Source organism: Ailuropoda melanoleuca, chromosome 10, assembly GCF_002007445.2.
Source record: "Ailuropoda melanoleuca isolate Jingjing chromosome 10, ASM200744v2, whole genome shotgun sequence".
Taxonomy (NCBI): Eukaryota; Metazoa; Chordata; class Mammalia; order Carnivora; family Ursidae; genus Ailuropoda; species Ailuropoda melanoleuca.
The window spans coordinates 97,790,744-97,809,835 of NC_048227.1; the positions used below are offsets into that span (position 1 = coordinate 97,790,744).

General features: G+C 36.1%; 1 protein-coding gene and 1 pseudogene across 6 annotated transcripts in view; one reads left to right on the forward strand and one right to left on the reverse strand.

Moving 5' to 3' along the window:
• SCAF8 (SR-related CTD associated factor 8) overlaps window positions 1–19,092 on the forward strand; it is a 202,140-nt gene that overhangs the window by 8,478 nt on the left and 174,570 nt on the right. The gene's annotated exons all lie outside the window — the stretch shown is intronic.
• LOC100466693 lies at window positions 8,942–9,423 on the reverse strand (annotated as a pseudogene).

A 19,092-nucleotide genomic window follows, 5' to 3' on the forward strand; every position in this document is an offset into this window, starting at 1 on the left:
ATCACTGTTAAAAGTGAGCCACTTTATAACGTAGTGTTTTATTTTCTGACCGTCTTTTCCCCAACCATCATATTTCAGTGGAATTTTAGGATAAGCTTGTGAGAAAAGTAGGATTAGGTGCTACCCTTCTTTTACTGACTAGAAAACGGACCACCATTGTGATTTTACCAATAAAATGCTACTTTTACGTATTAGAGCTGAGACTGAAAGGGACCCCAGGTCTCAACCTCTAGTTGTTTTTCTTACCCTTAAAGGAGAACTGTCACTCAATTTTTCACAATTCATTTTTACTGGCATAGTGTCTAACTATAAATTAGCTTTGTTTTTTCACACTTTTGAACTTTATTTTAAAACTTCAGATTTATAGAGAAGTTACAAGAATGATAAAGAATTTTATGTACACTTCATCCTGGTTTCTCTGCCTAATTATGTTAACCATTTTTGCTTTTTTGTTCACTATCCACACAAGCATGAACACGTGCAAACTTTTTTTTCTGGCATTATGATGGGAAATGCAATTCATGATGCCTTTTATTTTTAAATGACTATTTTCTGCAGTGATACTCTTTTACATAGCCACAGTACAGTGATCAGAATCAGGACGTTAACGATGGTATAATGTAATTTGCAGCTCTTATTCAGATTTCACTAATTATATCATTAATGTCCTTAATAGAGTAAATCCTACACCACATCTTGCGTTCATTCATCTTGTCTCTTTAGTATCCTTTAATCTGAAGTAGTTGGTTATAACTCTTTCTTTACCTTTTATGATCTTTGGTGATATTTAATGATAATAGGCCAGTTATTTTTAGAATTCTCTCAGTATGGATTTGTCTGCAGTTGCTTCATGATTAGATTCAGGTTATACGTTTTTGGCAGGAATACACCAGAAGTGATACTGTGTTCCTGGGAAGCGCATGATGTCTATTTATCCCACTAATGGGGATGTTAACTTTTTTTTGCAAGGTTTCTCCATTGTAAGGTTACTGTTTTTCCTTTTGTAACAAGTATCATTTGGGGAGGTATTTTGAAACTAAGCACATACTTTGTTGCTTATCAAACTTTTACGCACTGAAGCATCCATTTAGTTCTTGCCTGAATCAGTACTAGGATGATTGGCAAAAGGTGATGTTCTTTGTCTATCATTTTTTTTTTTAAGATTTTATTTATTTATTCGACAGAGATAGAGACAGCCAGCGAGAGAGGGAACACAAGCAGGGGCAGTGGGAGAGAAAGAAGCAGGCTTACAGCGGAGGAGCCTGATGTGGGGCTCGATCCCATAACGCTGGGATCACGCCCTGAGCCGAAGACAGACGCTTAACTGCTGTGCCACCCAGGCACCCCCTATCATTTCTTTATTATTGGCATTCTGTAAGAGCTTTTTCCTTCTCCCCATTTATGTATGTATGTATGTATGCATATCCAGTATGAACTCATGGATTCTTTTTTTTATTCATTGGGTTTTTTTTTTTTTTGATGAAGATTGTCTCAGTTTTGACCAGTCAGAGCTACTTTAAGCTGTCTCTTGTGTCCTTTTGATGTGTGCACTTTATCTTTTGAGTACTCTCTTTCTTTCCTACGTAGTAAGATATCCTCACCCTAGCCTTGGAATCAGTCATTTCTCCAAGGAGCTCTGATCTGGTTTCTTCCTGTGGATATTTATTAATGAATTGAACTAGAATTTAAGTATATATACATATATATGTATACACGTAAATTTTTTTTTTTTTTAACTCTCTGCCTATCTAAAAAGCCATGGGTTCACCCTGATGTCTCCAGTTCTGTTCCAACAGCTGTACAGTTCATTCTAGCCTTTCCCCTTTCCAATTTGGTATGTAATTCCTTTCTCTGAAAGTGAGAAAACTAGTTTCTGTTATTCACAGTGTAGTTACATATTATTTGGCCAAACCTGAAACACAAAGAAAGTAGTTTCAGTATTGCTAAACGATATGTCTCTGAAAACAAACCTATTAACTAGAATTTAATATTTGTTTATAGTTCATTTTTTGTTTAACCTGACAGTTTATAGTCAGAATGCTGTGTTCACACATGGCTTGGTTAGTTTTTTCCACTTAATGTAGTTCTGCTATTTATTTGAAATATAATTAGATTCGGTTTTTTTCCTGTTTGTATTCCATTTTGGTTTTTTTTCATTTTTGTTATTTCTTTAGTCTGGAAAACATTAAACATAAATTAACTTTAATCTTCCCTTTTTATTAGCTTCAGCATTCATAACCACTTATGCTATAGTTAAATCTTTTTTCTTAACATTCTTCAAATCAAATAACAAGTCAAAATTCAGGAATTTAGTTAGGGAGAAGGTCTTAGGTGAAAGATCTGTTTCTAATAGTGCAGATTCAATTCATACGGGAAAGGAAGTGTGCAAAACTTTCATTCTCTTGTGAATGGAATCTCCATTTACAGGGGGCAGTAGTCTATATCTATAGAGGACCAGATAGTAAGTATTTTTAATAGGTTTTGTTAGCCACTTAAGGTCTCTATTCACATATTCTTTTTGGTCTTTCACAGTTCTTTTAAAATATAAAAAGTGTTTTTGGCTTGAGAACCTACGAAAATAGGCCATAGGCCATTTTTTGCTGGCTCCTGTTGCAAACTTTGAAACCTGAGAACTTGATTAATAACATGCTGCTTATAAGTCAAAATTATAATTGAGCAAGAAAATATATTCCTTATAGGCTCTATAATAAGCTTACTTGAATGTCAAAAACAGAATTTAAAAAGCTGCCTTAGTGAAAATAATTTATTCAAAATTTTGAGCACTTAAAACCAAGTACAGACACTCTTCTAGGTTCTAGAGATTTAACAGTGTACAAAACAGATTCCAAAAGAAAACACAACCCCATCCAAAAACAACCCCTGCGCTCATGGAGTTTACATTCAGGTTTTGTGTATGGATGTGTACTGGAAATTCATATTGCTTTTCCTCATTTAGTGACATTTTATCTATTAAAAATTGTTTTCATATTAATTGCAAAGCAAACATTTTCTTGAAAACTTGATAAAAAATGCAGCAAAGGGGCAAATTTTAAAAAGTTTGACTCTGCTTCCACCTCTTTTTTGTGAAGTGTGATTTTTTATTTGAAAGTGATTCTTAATCATCTTGCTTTCAGTGTATAGCTACATTAACTCACTAGAAAATGACAGCTTCATTAATTGCGACAGAAAACCTAGACTTAATTTAGTGGTAAATACATGTATTTTATAGAATCTTCAAAAAATGTTATTCAAATACATAATAGTGATTCAGTTAGTCTTTCTTTAAAGCTTTAATGAGTAATACAATGGGAATGATTCTTAAGGTAATCTCCAAAGTTGAGGACCATGGTGAAAGCAGTTGCTTATGTAGTTATCCTGAAATAGGGGAAAAGTTGGGGTACCTGGGTGGCTCAGTTGGTTGTGTCTGCCTTCAGGTCAGGTCATGATCCCAGGGTTCTGGGATTGAGTCCCACATCAGGCTCCCTGTTCAGTGGGCAGTCTGCTTTTCCCTCTCCCTTTGCCTGCAGCTCCCCCTACTTGTGCGCACGCGCTCTCTCTCTTTCAAATAAACAAAATTTAAAAAAAAAGGAAAAAGTCTCTTGATAGGGCTACTGCTTATTCATCTAATAAAAGCTCCAGAACTGTGTGCAGGTTATCTATTTTGATTTTTATTCAGTATTGTTCCTGGCTAAATACTGGATAAAAATCATCAGAATGAGTTTTTATCATGTTACATGTTTGTTGCAGAAAGGACTTCTGTCTTTGAGTAGTTTTTTTACAAGCTTTTAATAAACCAGTAAGTGCCTTTTTAAAAAACTTTGTCGAGATACGACTAACTGCTTTTGTAAGGATTCACATCTTTGAATTTTTTTACACCAAGAAGTGTTGTTTTTATTTATATAGCAGTTCCTCTTACTGAGCAGAATTTTTCAAATTCTTGTCTCTATTCTGTCAGAGAACTCAGAACTTTTTTTTAGAGGCCTGTCTCTGCTTTGGTGACAAGAACAAGGCTTGTAACCAATTTAACTGAAGGGTATTGACATTTTAAAGGAGTTGGCCAGAGGCTGGCATATCATTCTTTGTACAAAATTCACCAGTCAGTACTTTGATTCATTTGCAAAATCGGAGGATTAAGATGTCTTAGGCCTCTTAGAGCTGTAGTAGTTAATGATTCCAAATAATTCTGTGGGGGGGGGGCTTCCTTTATTTTGCTAGTCCTTCAAGATTATTAGATAACTTATTTATTCCATTTTAATTACAATTTTCCAGTCGCTAGAATGTAATGATATACATGAAGGTTTTCATGTAATAGCAACTAGCGGTTGAAAAGAATGCTGCTAGGAAGTAGTTGCTGGTTGTTTGAGCTTTATTTTTCATGCATATTTGCCGTCTATCAGGCATTATATTCTGCAGAGTGGTTACCAGCATTAAGTAGATACCCGTGTTCATTTTCTCAGCTCATCGTCTAATAGGGGTGGGAATGGGAATGTTTTACCACAAAGAGTTCGAAGGTAGTGTAATGAATAGTATGATACAAGAAGTAGTGATATAGCCTGTGTATACTGTGTGTAAGCTCTTCATATGTATCGTGATGTACACAGAATGAGGAAGGAGAAGTTACATGAGGCAGAGGGTAAATATCATTTTCAAGGAAATGGTAACTTTGGGAAGGGGATGGGGTTGAGAGGAATGGTGGAGAATTGGCCAAGGATTTTTTGATAAAGAGCCTTTGTACACTATTTGTAAGACCTCATTTTTAGTCAAAAGGGAATGGAGATTCTGATGGGTTTTAAAATTTTAGAAAAATAAGTAGTATCTTTGGAGCAGGGCAGGGCAATGGGGGGATGAGATTGGGGGATGGGAGAATACATTAGCGTAGAGAAGATGAGGGGCTCAACTAGAGTAGTAATAGGGAGAAGAAGAAGGGATGAATGCAAGAGAAATCTAGTAGTATTAGGGAGCTGGATATGAGGTTGAGGGTGGTGCCAGTGCTTTGGTTAAGTGACGAGGTAAATAAGATGGTATAATATTAATTACTAAGGTGGGGAAATCCGGAGGAGCTAAAAACTTGAGGAAGATAATTTGATGGGTTGGGTTTGAGTGGGATCATTTTTAATAACCTGGAATAAAAGAAAGATAGTTAGTATGGAAGAACTGAAGTACCGTATCTCAACCACCCACAGATACTTACTTTTACTATTTTGCCGAATACAGTAGTAATTTTGTGCATCTTGAAGATTCGATGTCTGTGGAGCATCAAGGGTGGGAGATACCAGCTGGATATATAGGCATCTAAGGAGAGGAGTTAAAGATGAGGATTTGGGATAGGGCATAGTTGTCTAGGGAGACGATATAGAGAAAGAAGAGAAGCAGGCATAGGGGAAAATCTTGTAGAATCTTTATGTTCTTCAGGGTTTTTTTTTTTTTGTTTATTTTTTTAAGTTAAGGCTTTGATGCTTTCCATTATATCGTATTTGTGAATATGAGGACATTTAAAAGCAACTCTGCATAGAATATTCTTGGTTTTAAATTCTGCTTGTACAAATGCTGTTCTTCTATGCAATTAAAATGTAAGTTGTAAATGGAATGATCTATGAATAAAATTAAAGATTTAAATTTTGTTTGAGATTTTAGTAGAATTTAACATTAAGCTTACTGATATCATTCAACATTTTATTAGCTCCTCCTAGTCACATAATTTTTTACCTTAATTTTGTCTATAATAAGTTATTGTAAACATGGAATTGTGAATGTAATTGTGACTGTAAAGACTATATCATTTAAAAATTGAACCTGCATTTATTTGAGAAATTTCAGCTAATGTGGTTTATGGGGATTTGTTATGGAGAGGATTTACAAATGAATTTTTCTTTATTTTCATTTTGGCCATTTCATTATTAATAGTACTTCTAAAGTTAAAAGTATGTAAAATTCATCATTTAATTTTAATGTTTTACAAAAGACAGAGGGAAGAACTGAAATTAAAGGAAGTTGGATTGTTTAGGTCCCAGGGAAAATTTAAACTGAAGAGTTATTTATTCATATATATATATATATATATATATATATATATGTTTATACTTACAGATTTTGTTTTCTTGCTTGAAGAATCATTTCTGTTCTCTTTGACTTTAGAATAGGGTAGCTAAAGACCATTACAGTCATGTTACACATTTGAGCTGTAGGCATGACTAAAGTGTGTGGTTCTATGATTGGGTTTCTTGTTTACTTCCATGCTTAAACTTGATTTCCAGAAATTACAAATTTTAGACCTGCAAGACCTGTGATAGTATATCATTTAACAGACTCATTTTATGGATGAGGAATTAAGACTGAGAGATGATGAAACTTGATTAGTATCAAAGGCACATAGCAACCAAATTAAAAGAAATGTCTGCTCTTTGTGTCTCAGTTTAATGTTTTAATGTTTTCAGTATGTTGTTAGTGTGATGTTGGTAGTATTTATGTGTGTTGGAGGTAGAGGAGGAGTGGGAATAGGTGATTCCTACTTGATTATTATCATTTCATGCTACACCTGGGTTAGGATAAGGAGCAGACTACTATACTCCTGCTCTCCTGCCCATAAAATAAGGTACCTGGGAAAATGTGCATGCCTCGGCAAAGAAGTATTGTGTAGTAACACCCCCACCACCCCTTAGCTGGCAGTTTTCTAGCAGTTCCTCAGAATTTCTAGCCCTGTGCAGAAAAGTGAAAAAAGCCAGTAAGTACAAAGCTCACATATCTTGTACCTCCTTTGTGGGAGAGGATTGCCGTTACTCTATTAGCCTGTATCTTTAGCATGTTTCTAATTTTCACATTTTAGTAATAGTGGCTACTTTGTAACTACTTCCTTTAGATTGTCCCAAACTGCTGTTTACAAGGCTCCTGGTTCAGGTATTTTAAAGCATGGAAAATCTGCAAAGTCAAAATGATTGCTGTCAAAGTAAGATGTGAAAGATTATAGGTGACAAGGAGATAGTTGTTTTATCGTTTATAAAATGGGATTACACAAGGTAACCTTCAGGTTATCTTAAATATTAATCTTAATGAACAAGTTTTCTTTTTTTTTTTTTTTGAAGATTTTATTTATTTATTTGACAGAGATAGAGACAGCCAGCGAGAGAGGGAACACAAGCAGGGGGAGTGGGAGAGGAAGAAGCAGGCTTATAGCAGAGGAGCCTGATGTGGGGCTCGATCCCATAACGCCGGGATCACGCCCTGAGCCAAAGGCAGACGCTTAACCGCTGTGCCACCCAGGCGCCCCTGAACAAGTTTCTAATTAATTATTTTTTTAAAGATTTTATTTGAGAGCATGAGAAGGGGGAGGGGCGGAGGGAAGGGGAGAAGCAGACTCCCCGCGGAGCAGGGAGCCCAACTCCGGGCTTGATCCCAGGACCCTGGGATCATGACCTGACCTGAAGGCAGATGCTTAACTAACTGAGCCACCCAAGCACCCCAAGAAAAGTAGTTTAAAAGAAGAAAAAGCTGCAGCTGAGAACATTTAGTGTCATTGTGGATATTTCGGTCCCCCTGGAAAAATGTATTCATATTATATACTTTAATAATGAATAAAAATTACAGAGATGATGAGTTATAAAGAAAGTACTAGATATATTCTCCATATTTTCTAAGCTGGAGAAATTGTTGAACAAAACTTTTGAACGCATGGTAACAAAATACCATGATATATTTGATAGATTTTGGACCAGTATCATTACCAGTCAACATTTATAAGAATTTCAGTGTTTTACTGAATCCAGGAAGAAAATCAGTTTTAAACAGTTACTAGGAGTATAATTTTGCACTGGAATGTGTATTTATTTTTCATAAATACATATACTTATTTACAATACTTACATATGTACACATAGGTAGGTGTAGAAAATCCTGGAAGGCAGCCTCCCAGTCTTAACAGTGGTCATTTCTTAAGAGGGCAGTAGGTGGATAGTGTGCAGTGAATGAGAGCTTTCAATATTTGGAATTTTTCACAACATTTATTACCATGTTACTTTTGTAGTAATTTCCCTCGGACTGAAAATACTACGTTTCTTAGCTTTGGGAGAAAGATGGATTTGGTCTATTTTAATTAAATTCTTTAGAGAAAGTGAGCTTCCTTGTTAAAGTTTGGAAGGCTCTTAAACCTTATTGAAGATTGCTTAAAATTCATTTTTGAAAGAATCTGTTTAGCTGTTATTTGGTCAGTGGATGTATAAGCTTCGTACTGTTTTGTCTTTTGAGTAAAGTCGTCTTGGTTATTATTTAGGTTGATGCTATTAAATGGTATGTGTCTCCACAGTCGTCCACCATCTTACTCAGTGGCTCAGTTGTATATGTTTAGTTGGTTGCTAGCTGGTGGGCTTTTTTGTTTTGTTTTTGGAAATAGTGTCTGGGTAGGCAGAAGGACTGGGTTTGAGACATGGTTCTGTAGCGTATTATCAATTTGAATTTAGGTCACTTACCCTAAGTTTATACATCTATAAAATGAGTACAATAAATTTTAATCTCATTGGGCTGTTCTGAAGGTAAAAGTGATACAGCATTTTGATAGTACTTAATAATTGACAAAGTAGATGAAAGTAATATTTTTTCTTTCTCCTTTATCATGCCACTCTCTCTCTCTTTTTTTAGTCTCTATTTGTTGCTCTTATTTCTGGAATGATTTTACTCTGAGGCGTGGTAGGCGTTTGTTCTGCTTTCTCTCTGTGATACTTAGTCTTCAGTATTCCTTATCTCTTCAGCTGTCTCTTAAGGAATGATGTGTATTTTTGCTTTTCTCTTCTGGGACTCAGTCTCGTAAGTTTTTAGGTATTTTGTGTCCATATGCACATGAAATTGTATTGTAATCACCTGAATCTAAAGTTATCGTTCTTCCACAAACTTCTTTTAGACTTTTTTTTTCTCATTTTATATAAAAGGATATTTTAATTCTTGTCCTTAGGAACTATAAAGACTGTACGTGATTTGGAAATGAGACTGTGCCCAGTAATAGCCAAAGAAGAATCATTCGCTCTGTCTTGTCTTTGGTGTAGTCACTCAGAAATATGATTATCAGCTATGATTCTTGTTGCTTGTTGCCTCACATTATTTTTTATCTGTCTATTCACCATAGTCTACTTTCCTTACCACTGAAATTCAGGGCCCCTTTTTCACTTACTGATATGCCACATCTCTGATGCCTGGTCAGAGTACTGATATTCTGTGCAATGTTGTCTTTCGACTGACATCACCCATTTGGTACATTTTCACTTTCATTCATTGCTAGAGAAAATACTGTGACAGGGTTTTTCCCTTCCCAGTGTCTCATGATGGGGGTCCTGACCCACTCACACGATTCAGAGATCTCTCAACAGCCAAGCTCCGAGCTGTTTCAGACTCACGTCATACAAACTGACGAAATCCCTGTAATTCAGGTCTTTGAAACATGCCTTTTGTTTGCTTTTTCTCTGGTCTAGTCTTTGGTCTTCCCTGTATGCTCTAGCCTGAACCTAGACTTCCTCTTTATATCAGCAGTAAAATCATATTCCCAGACACTTAGACTTTGAATTTTCTTAGGTGCCTCTTTCATTTACATCTTTTCAGTCATGAAATCCAGTGAGTTTTTTTTTAAATGTGTTTTGCATCCTTCCCTTCCTTTTTATTTTCAGTATTAAATCATAAAAATAAAGTATTGATACTTTAGTCCACGTCCTCATCACTTCTCCCTTGGTTTGTTATAGTTAGTTTTGAATTGGCTTTTAATTTACTATTCTCTGTTCTCTAGAGTTTATACAGTAGAACTAAGTTCTTTTAGAATACGAGGTTAATTTTTACTCAGGCTCTTCAACTGTTTTGCTTGAATCATTTTATACTTTTAAGAACATTTCAGATTACCTTTACCTTCAGCTGTGCAGATTTCTTAGCTATGGATTTAAGCCTTTTAATACAAGACTATTTTAGAAATAAAGAAGTTATTTGTATTTATAAGTAAATATAAAAGTGTGCTTATCATTACATTGTGTATATACAACAGTATGAAATGGGAACATTTACCAAATACGTGAAGCTCTTCATTGTATATTCTCATCTATATGTCTTGTTTTTTTGATACTCAGTGATTCTCCAGTAGGAAAGCACAGCATTCTGTTGAGATTCTAATTCTGTTTCCATTAGGAAATAGCCCTCCTCTCCAGTCCTTCCTCAAAATAGCCCTCTTCTCCAGTCCTTCCTCAAAAATTGCTAGTTTTGGGGGCGCCTGGGTGGCACAGCGGTTAAGCGTCTGCCTTCGGCTCAGGGCGTGATCCCGGCGTTATGGGATCGAGCCCCACATCAGGCTCCTTTGCTATGGGCCTGCTTCTTCCTCTCCCACTCCCCCTGCTTGTGTTCCCTCTCTCGCTGGCTGTCTCTATCTCTGTCAAAAAAATAAATAAAATCTTTAAAAAAAAATTGCTAGTTTTGTAAAGAGATTTATTGACAAGTGTGTTACGAATGTAAATAGTGTGGAAGCGGAATCACGGCTGTAACAGGAATGCTCTCTTTTTCCAGTCAGCCCATTTCACTTCCATTTTTTTAATTAAACCTTTTCTCTGTTAGCAACTGGCTGTATGTTTCATTTGTTTGAATGTAGCATTTTTTATTCTGGCGCTACATTATGCCTTGTGTTTTTGTTTTCATGAGGCAAAATCTTCAGGTTCTTCTGGATCCCCCAAATTTTAAATACCACTTTAGTATATTATTCCTCTGTTAAATGAAAAGGAGACTATGAGAGAAGAGAAACAAATACACACCTCAAATTAGTGTCTCTGCAGAATTACCTGTGATTACTGTTTAGAGACCTTTGGGATCATTAGTGAATTGTCAAAGCTGACAATGATAAATCTTAGAATCTGCTGTATTATAGTAATGGTAGGTCACTACCCTCCCATTCTACGTCGGTAGATTGTTAGATATCCGAAGTAAAGTTCTTCAAGATTTTTGTTTGTTTTCTGAAGGGCTTAATATTGTGCATATCTGCTGTAGGTGGTCAGTGAATGTTGGTTTGATTAGATTTAAATGATTGTTTAGCTTTGACCTATTAATTGGTTGAATTTGGCTTTGGATTTTTCTCAGTTCCTTGTTTTCAGTTGATTATGCCTTGATAATAAGACTTCATTGATCTGAGTAAGAATATTGTGAGTGCTTATGATTAACCCTAAGAGTTAAAGGAAATTTGAAAATTGTATACAAGAATGATTATTATACAATATTATAAATGACATTGGGGATTATTTCAGAGTGAAGCATTCTGCTACTTTGAAATAGTTCCTTATTTTCATGAATATTGGCATAGAATTATAGGTACGAGGCTGCAAAGATTATTAAAAGTAAAGTTCAAGGGGGAAAATAAAAGAAATGTATATCATTATCTGTGGCTTTCATATTCCACTTCTTTGAGGAAAATAAGTCTGAATTCATCATTCATCATTCGATGAATTCAGATATGAAGAAGTCTGAGAAATTTATTTTGGCAGTTTGTATTTGGTTACCTGATTACTTTTAGAACCCAGTAACCTACTTTATCAAAGTTTGAATCAGCATTTATTTGAATACCTAATATGTGCAAGGAACTGGTTTGGGCATTGTGGAGGACATGAAGAAAAGGATACTGATATTGGTACCTGTTTACTGAGGGTTTGCAATATATGAGGTCAGTATTTTCCAAAGTGGGTGGCTGAATGGAGAAATGGATAGCTAGGTAGGTAGGTAGGTAGAGAAATAAACTACACAGAAAACAAATTATGACCAAGTAATTTTGCCTTGTGATAAGATTGCTATGAAGGTAATAAGCAGGATGTATAACAGTTGCAGGAGGATGTATACATCACTAATAGCAGGATGTGATTTCAGATGTGAAAGTTAATTCTCTTTTCCCATTTTTCTGATTACAGCTAGGAAAAAAATCTGTTTTGTACCACTATGTCTTTTGTATTTCTAGATATTTGCTAATTGTCTTTAAAAAAAAAAAATGAGCAAAAGCAGAGATTGCACTTTAGACTCAGCCTTTGGCAAGAATTATCCAGAGAGAATTTAATCATGTCTTATTTTTCTTATAATTTATTTTAGTATTATCTTCTATTTATGACTGTGGGCTAGAGCAGTGCCTCAGAAAAACCTTACAACCCACAATAAGAAATATAATTTGTGGGTGGGGGGGTGCCTGGGTGGCTCAGTCGTTGGGCGTCTGCCTTCGGCTGGGGGCGTGATCCTGGAGTTCTGGGATCGAGCCCCACATCAGTCTCCTCCACTGGGAGCCTGCTTCTTCCTCTCCTACTCCGCCTGCCTGTGTTCCCTCTCTCGCTGGCTGTCTCTCTCTCTAATGGATAAATAAAATCTTAAAAAAAAAAAAAAAAGAAATATAATTTGTGGGAACACCTGGGTGGCTCAGTTGGTTAAGTGTCTGCCTTCAGCTCTGGTCATGATCCCAGTGAGTCCCATATTGGGGGGGGGGTGTCCTTGCACAGCGGGGAGCCTGCTTCTCCCTCTGCCTGCCGCTCCCCCTGCTTGTGTTCTCTCTCTCTGACAAATAAATAAATAAAATCTTTAAAAAATATATAATTTGTATCATGATCTATAGTTACCTATGTAAATATAACAGGAACAAAAGTTTCACCCAAGATTAGTCAGTGTGTACTTTGGTATTTTCTATTTTGTTCTGTTTTAATTGGGCTAGGATTACCTTGAAAAAGTTTTCATAGTTGATTAATTAGATTATGGTTTGAAAAAAAAAGTAAAAAATAATTGCATGAAAGACAAATGTGGGGAGAACTTTTTTTTAATTGTAAGAAAATTATGGCTAATAAATTACATTAAGTTGTTATAGCAGATATTTTTCTGAACATTTTTCTTGGTCTTATTTTTACATTTAATTCTTATTTAAAAAGTCATAATTGCAAATATTTTATATTTGTCATGTAACAGAGATTTCCATAGTCTATATTAATAATGTGTATATCTGATTAACTTTCTCTTAGTATACCTTACTAAATCTCTCTTTTTGGGCATTTTTTTAACTGTTATTTGAAATGTTGATGTGAAAATTCCATGATTATCGCCTTTTGCTTCTTAAAATGTATAAAGGTCACTCATAATAATTTTTTAGCTCTTATATTGAGTACCGTACTACCTTTTCCTTCCAGATATTGTATTTTTCAGTTCTAAAATTTCTAGTTGGTTCTTTTTTTGTAGTTTTCCTTTCTCTGATGAAAACTTCTATTTTTTGCATTAATTGCAATAATTTGCTTTTTTATCTTATTGAGGATCATTATGATTTCTTTAGAAGTTTGTGATAATTTCAATATCAGCATCATCTTGGGATTGGCATCTGTTGATTCTCCTTTCACTTGAGCAGTGTGGACCGATCTTCCTGGTTGGGGGGTGTGTGTGTGTGTGTGTGTGTGTGTGTGTTGGTATGTTAAGTAAGTTTGGCTTATATACTGGACATTTTCAGTATTAAATTGTAGGACGTCATTAAAATCCTCTTAAGAATGTTGATTTGTTTTATTTAGCAGACATTCATCTTGGTTTGTTTCAGGATGCAAGTTCTGTCTTGCCTTTTTGTGGTGGTTCCAGTGTCAGTTCAATTTCACAAGCTTTTGTTTTGCTGTTTTAGGTGTACCCAGCACATGTGTCAACCAGGAATTAGTGGTTTACATAAATTTTAGTTCTCAAAGCCTTTGCCGGATTTCTTTGGGTCTGTTTCACTCAGGCACAATTCCAGAATGAGCCCAAGACTTAAGTTAGTTCTTACACAGAATGGGAAATCCTCTTCTCAGCTCTCCGTGGGATTCCAATAATTTTTCTAGATCCCATGCCATCCTTTTCTCTGTTCCCCTGGCCAAAAAGCCAGGTTTCTCTTCATTTTTAACCTTTAGAATTGAAGTGGTGAGGAAAAAATGGGGATTCCTCACCATACTTTTTGGCTAACAGGAGCCCCTTTTCCTAGTTCTGTCTGGAAATCACTATTCTTTGGGGATTTTTAGGTGTTAGCAGTGGTGGTTGCCCTCCAACCCTAGGCAGTGGGAGAGGAGGAAGAAAAGGAGCTTCCTCCTGATGCCCACCTCAGTAGGATGGAGGAGTCCTTTTACTTAGTCTTCTGGCTAGGCAAAAGGGGTTTCCTCTAATGTTTTTGCTTCTAGCACTGGCTGCACGGTTTGATTCTGCACTCTTTAGAATCAAAACCTAGAGATAATAGAGAAGCACCAAACACTATGAAATTTACCTCAGCCACCTACACACAGCACCCCCCACCCCCATCACTGGTTGCTATTCGACTTGTTTCCCGTCGGCTTCTGTTTTACTTTTCACAATCTGCAGGTAGTTGCTTTTTTGTGTTTAGTCTGGGATTTTTAGTTGTAATCAGTAGGGGAGAGAGAGGCTGTAGTGGGCCTACTCCATCTTGGCTCACTGTAACTCCTATATACTATTTTAAGGGTATTTTTTATCCACTTTATTCCAAGAATTTGGAAAGGATACATAAATTTTTGTATTGAATTAAAGACCATGCAAATAAGTTTTTGTGGCCTAAATTTAGTTCTTTAGTAGTTTTTGAGGTAAAGTGGATCATACTTTTTCTTTGTTACTAACAGTTTTAAACTATAAGTTAGATTTCTAAAGTAAATGGCTTCCTTTTTATAACAGTTTTCAAAAGTGTTATATTAACCTTAGACAACTGTCATCGTTGAGAAATAGAATGTTTTGCTTAGTAATACAAAAGGTTGATTATTTATGTGAAAATACTTCAGCCCATAGGGAATAGTTAATGAAGCATATAAATATTTATATTTGCCATAACAATTTTGTTAGCACTTTTATATATCAAATTCTGGCTTTCTTTTTTCTTTTTTTTTTTTAAACTAGAGGGTCCTACCCCACCTGCCCCACCAAAAGTTTAGTATATAGGTTTGATCTTACTAGACCGATGTTTGCATACTTCAGATTTATAATTTTAAGAAAATAGGCATCATTTTCCCTGGTAATATCTATACTTCTTTTTTTAAAGATTTTATTTAATAATTTGAGAGAGAGCACACAAGCGGGGGTTGGGAGAGGGAGAAGAAGACTCCTTCCTGAGCAGAGAGCCCAACTTGGGGCTGGATCCCAGGACCCTGAGATCAGAGCTGAGCTGGAGGCAAATACTTTAATAACTAAGCCACCCAGGTGCCCAACTTTTTTTTTTTTTTTTAAGGGGTTCTGGATTTGAGATCTGGAGAAAGATGTACAATTTTGCATACCCTTCACCAAATAATTACTTTCATTGTATACTTAACTATACTCTGCGGACTGTTTATTAGAATATTGCCTGTCTGCAAAAGCACATTCAGTTCCATGAGGACAGTGATGTCTGCCTCTTCTATTGGATCCATAGTGCCTGGCACTAATGAGTATATTTGGAATGAGTGATGCATTGTTGGATTATAGATAATTTGCATTTTCTGTCATCTTTGTGCTTTTTTTTATGTTTTTGAATTTTTCTGTAGTATTTTATAACCACAGATAAAGGTTATAAGAATATTTTAAAAAGGCAAAACAATTATTAATTTTGCTCACAGATTTTTAGATGTTAACAACATTTCAGGTTTTATATGCTTTGGTGTTCGCAGTTACATATGGTTTATTTCAAAGATGCATTTGAAACTTTGTTTTCAAGTTTTTATACTCTCACGTTATTTAGTGTAAAGTCAGGAGCTGTGCCTTTGTTAAAAGTGTGATCTGGGAGTCCTGGCAGAGTATCTGTAACATATCTTTGGCTTTTGCTCTTCAAAAAATCCTGCGTGTTCAAGAACACTGCTACTTCAATAGAAGTAACCCAAGCTTATATATTTAGAGTTTTGATTCAAACATTCTTTTACCAAGAATTTTACTTTGGTCATATTATTCCTTCAGAACATGCTTTTTCTTAATGTTGCTTTTAGTGTTGAATCTGCTACTGTTAATTCTGTTATTGTTCTCTGGTCACATTTTGTTACGTCAAATGCATCTGATTTTATGTTATAATATCTAATATTTTATGTTGTCTCCCAACCCAAAGATAATATGGAAGGTCCTGCTATGTAGGAGAGGAGAACTTTTATATTAGGGAGTGACAAATTTTAGATATAGGGAACACTTAGGTTTTGATTTGTTGAAGTAAAATTTGTAATAAAGTATATTGGTTTTCCCATATAACAGTTGGAGAATAATCTCTTTAAAATGACTTTTATCAGTGAAACAAGTATCTTACTTTTTATTCCTATGTGCAAAATACCGAGTTTCTATTTCTTTTTAAGTTATTTAGGAAAAATAGAAATTTTAAAGAATTTTAATTTTGACTTTGAATTATAAAAATAATTTTCAAAAAATATTTGCAAAAATTAAGAAGTTTATAGTGTCAAGGTGAAGTGAAGAAAAATCATTTACAGTTTTTTTCTGTTTTATTAGTTTTCTGTTGCTTTGCAATGCATTGCCACAAACTTAGCTTATGGCTTAAAGCACCACAGATTTATTTTATAAATTCCATGGGTCACAGCCCAAGCACTAGTTGGCTGCCTTTGCAGATGGGCTCACCAGGCTGAAATTGAGGTGTCAGCCAGGCCGTGTGCTCTCATTTGAGACATGGATTTCTCTTCTGAGCTCACTTAGGTTGATGACTGAATAAAGTTCTTTGCTGTTATAGGGCTGAGGTCCCTGTTTAGTTTGCTGACTATGGGCTGGAGGTTGCTCTCAGTTCCTAGAGGCCACCTTCAGGTCTTAGTAGTCCTGTGAACCCCTCACATGGCAGTGAGAGAGAGCTAGCTCTTTGGTGTCTCTTGTAATAAGGACACTAATCCTCTTGAGTCAGAACTGCATTCTTAACAATCTCATTTAACTTTAAATACCTCCATGAGGTCTCTCTTTCCAAATACAGTCACATTAGGGTTTGGGGATTCAGTGTATGAATTTTGGAGGAAGAGATACTGTGGAGGACCATTGCAGCAAGTAGAGTTAGAACAGGATTGTATTAAAATATAATTATTATATTTTTCAAAGTAATCTATGCATGTAGTTTTTTTTAAGTACAGAAGAGATTTTATTGATGGGGCGCCTGGTTGGCATACTCGTTAAGCGTCTGCCCTCGGCTCAGGGCGTGATCCCGGTGTTCTGGGATTGAGCCCCACATCAGGCTCCTCTGCTAGGAGCCTACTTCTTCCTCTCCCACTCCCCCTGCTTGTGTTCCCTCTCTTGCTGGCTGTCTCTGTCTCTGTCAAATAAATAAAAATAAAAAATCTTTAAAAAAAAATAAAATTTTACTCCTTTATTGTTCTACCAATAGGAGGAAGAGAAGAAAAATGCCTGTAGTCAGCATGCTATCTTGAATTGAAAGTATCAAGATTGTGTTTGTTCCAGGGTCTTTTGTGATTTCTGATTTTGTGATTTTGGAGATTTGAAGGATCCTAACTAGTTCGTTCGTTCGTTCGTTCTTTCTTTCTTTCTTTCTTTCTTTCTTTTTTTTTTTTTAAAGATTTTATTTATTATTTATTAGAGAGAGAGCACAAGCAGAGGGAGGGGCCGAGGGAGAGGGAGAAGCAGGCTCCCTGCTGAGCAGGGAGCCAGATGCAGGGCTCAGGGCTCAATCCCAGGACCCTGGGATCTTGACCTGAGCTGAAGGCAGCCACTTAACCGACTGAGCCCCCCAGGTGCCCCCTAATTAGTACTTTCAAGCCAGTAGAGGATCATTGTTAGGAAGGATGGATTGGGTTGATGACTGTTCTTGTTATTTTAGGTTCACATAATGGGTTAATTCCATTGAGCATAGAACCACAAACTTGAAGGCATAGCATTAACCTGTAAATGAACAAGATGTTACCAAAATTTGGTTGTTCTCTGAGGTTTGTCAGATAATGAGTTCTTTATTGGGCTTTTCCAAGGTAATGATAGAATTCGTGTAATGCCTATGCTCAAATTGGAAAACACATTAACATTTTTGAAGTGAATTTGCTTAAAATAACAACATGAAGTACAACATTTTGTTAAGTTTTGGGTAATGAGTTACAGTATGTGGAAGAGGGCAGATGAGGGAGGTCATGAATATACTTTCCAGGAACATGAGATTACAGTGTTTATCCAAGAGCAAAAAAGAAGTGTGCATTTCTAGAACTGAGAAATATCGCACAAATTCAGGGTTGGCTTGCTTTTGTAAATAAGTTCTGTTGGAATATACCCTACCCATTCATGTGTGAATTGATCCTTGGTCCTTGACTGCTTTCTAGCTACAGGGGTAGAGCTAAGTAATGTGATAGAGACTGTGTGGCTTTTAGAACTTAAAATACTTGCTGTGCTGACTGACCCTTGGCCCAGTCAATAGCTGACAACTGACAGCTCTAAAAATCTTTATTCAAAATAAGTTTTTTATTGCAGTAGCCAGCAGCAACTAAGATATCTCAGTTTAGGTTACAAAAAAAATCTTCAAACCTTGATTAAAGTCACTAGAAACTGATTTGATTAGAAGTTGTTTTCAGATCTAAAAAGAATACATTTGGTGTGGTGCCTGCAAGTTCCTGATGGAAGTTGGAACGTAAAGGAGTTAGACTGAAATCCAGGCTATTGTTTACTGCCTTTGTTTTAAATTGATAAATCTTGAGTAGCCATAGGAAGGGGCAGGTCAAGACTGGGACTTCATTTCAGTCACTGAGGTCAGAGGGACACCAAGAGTTTGTATAAGTAAAGGGTAAAGGGTTGTCAGGTGAGATTAGATAACATTAGAACAAAGCATTTGAGGGGAAGAAGCTTTGGAAAGCAGAGTTCAGGCACAGCAGCTTATTAGTAGACCTAGAAAAGTGAAAATAGTCTTAACTGAGGGAGTAATTTGATGGAACAAACTTAATAGGAATCAGCAGCCATTTAGACTTTAGAAAACAAGGTAGGAGGGAGCCAGGCCCAAGAAATAGATTGGTGGGATTAAAACCTATATATGAGGGGCGCCTGGGTGGCTCAGTTGGATAAGCACCCGACTCTTGATTTTGGCTCAGGTTGTGATTTCAGGGTCATGGGATCAGGCTCCATGTTGACTCCACACTCAGTGACTCCACTCTTAGCGGGGGGGGGGGGGGGGGGGGGTGCGGT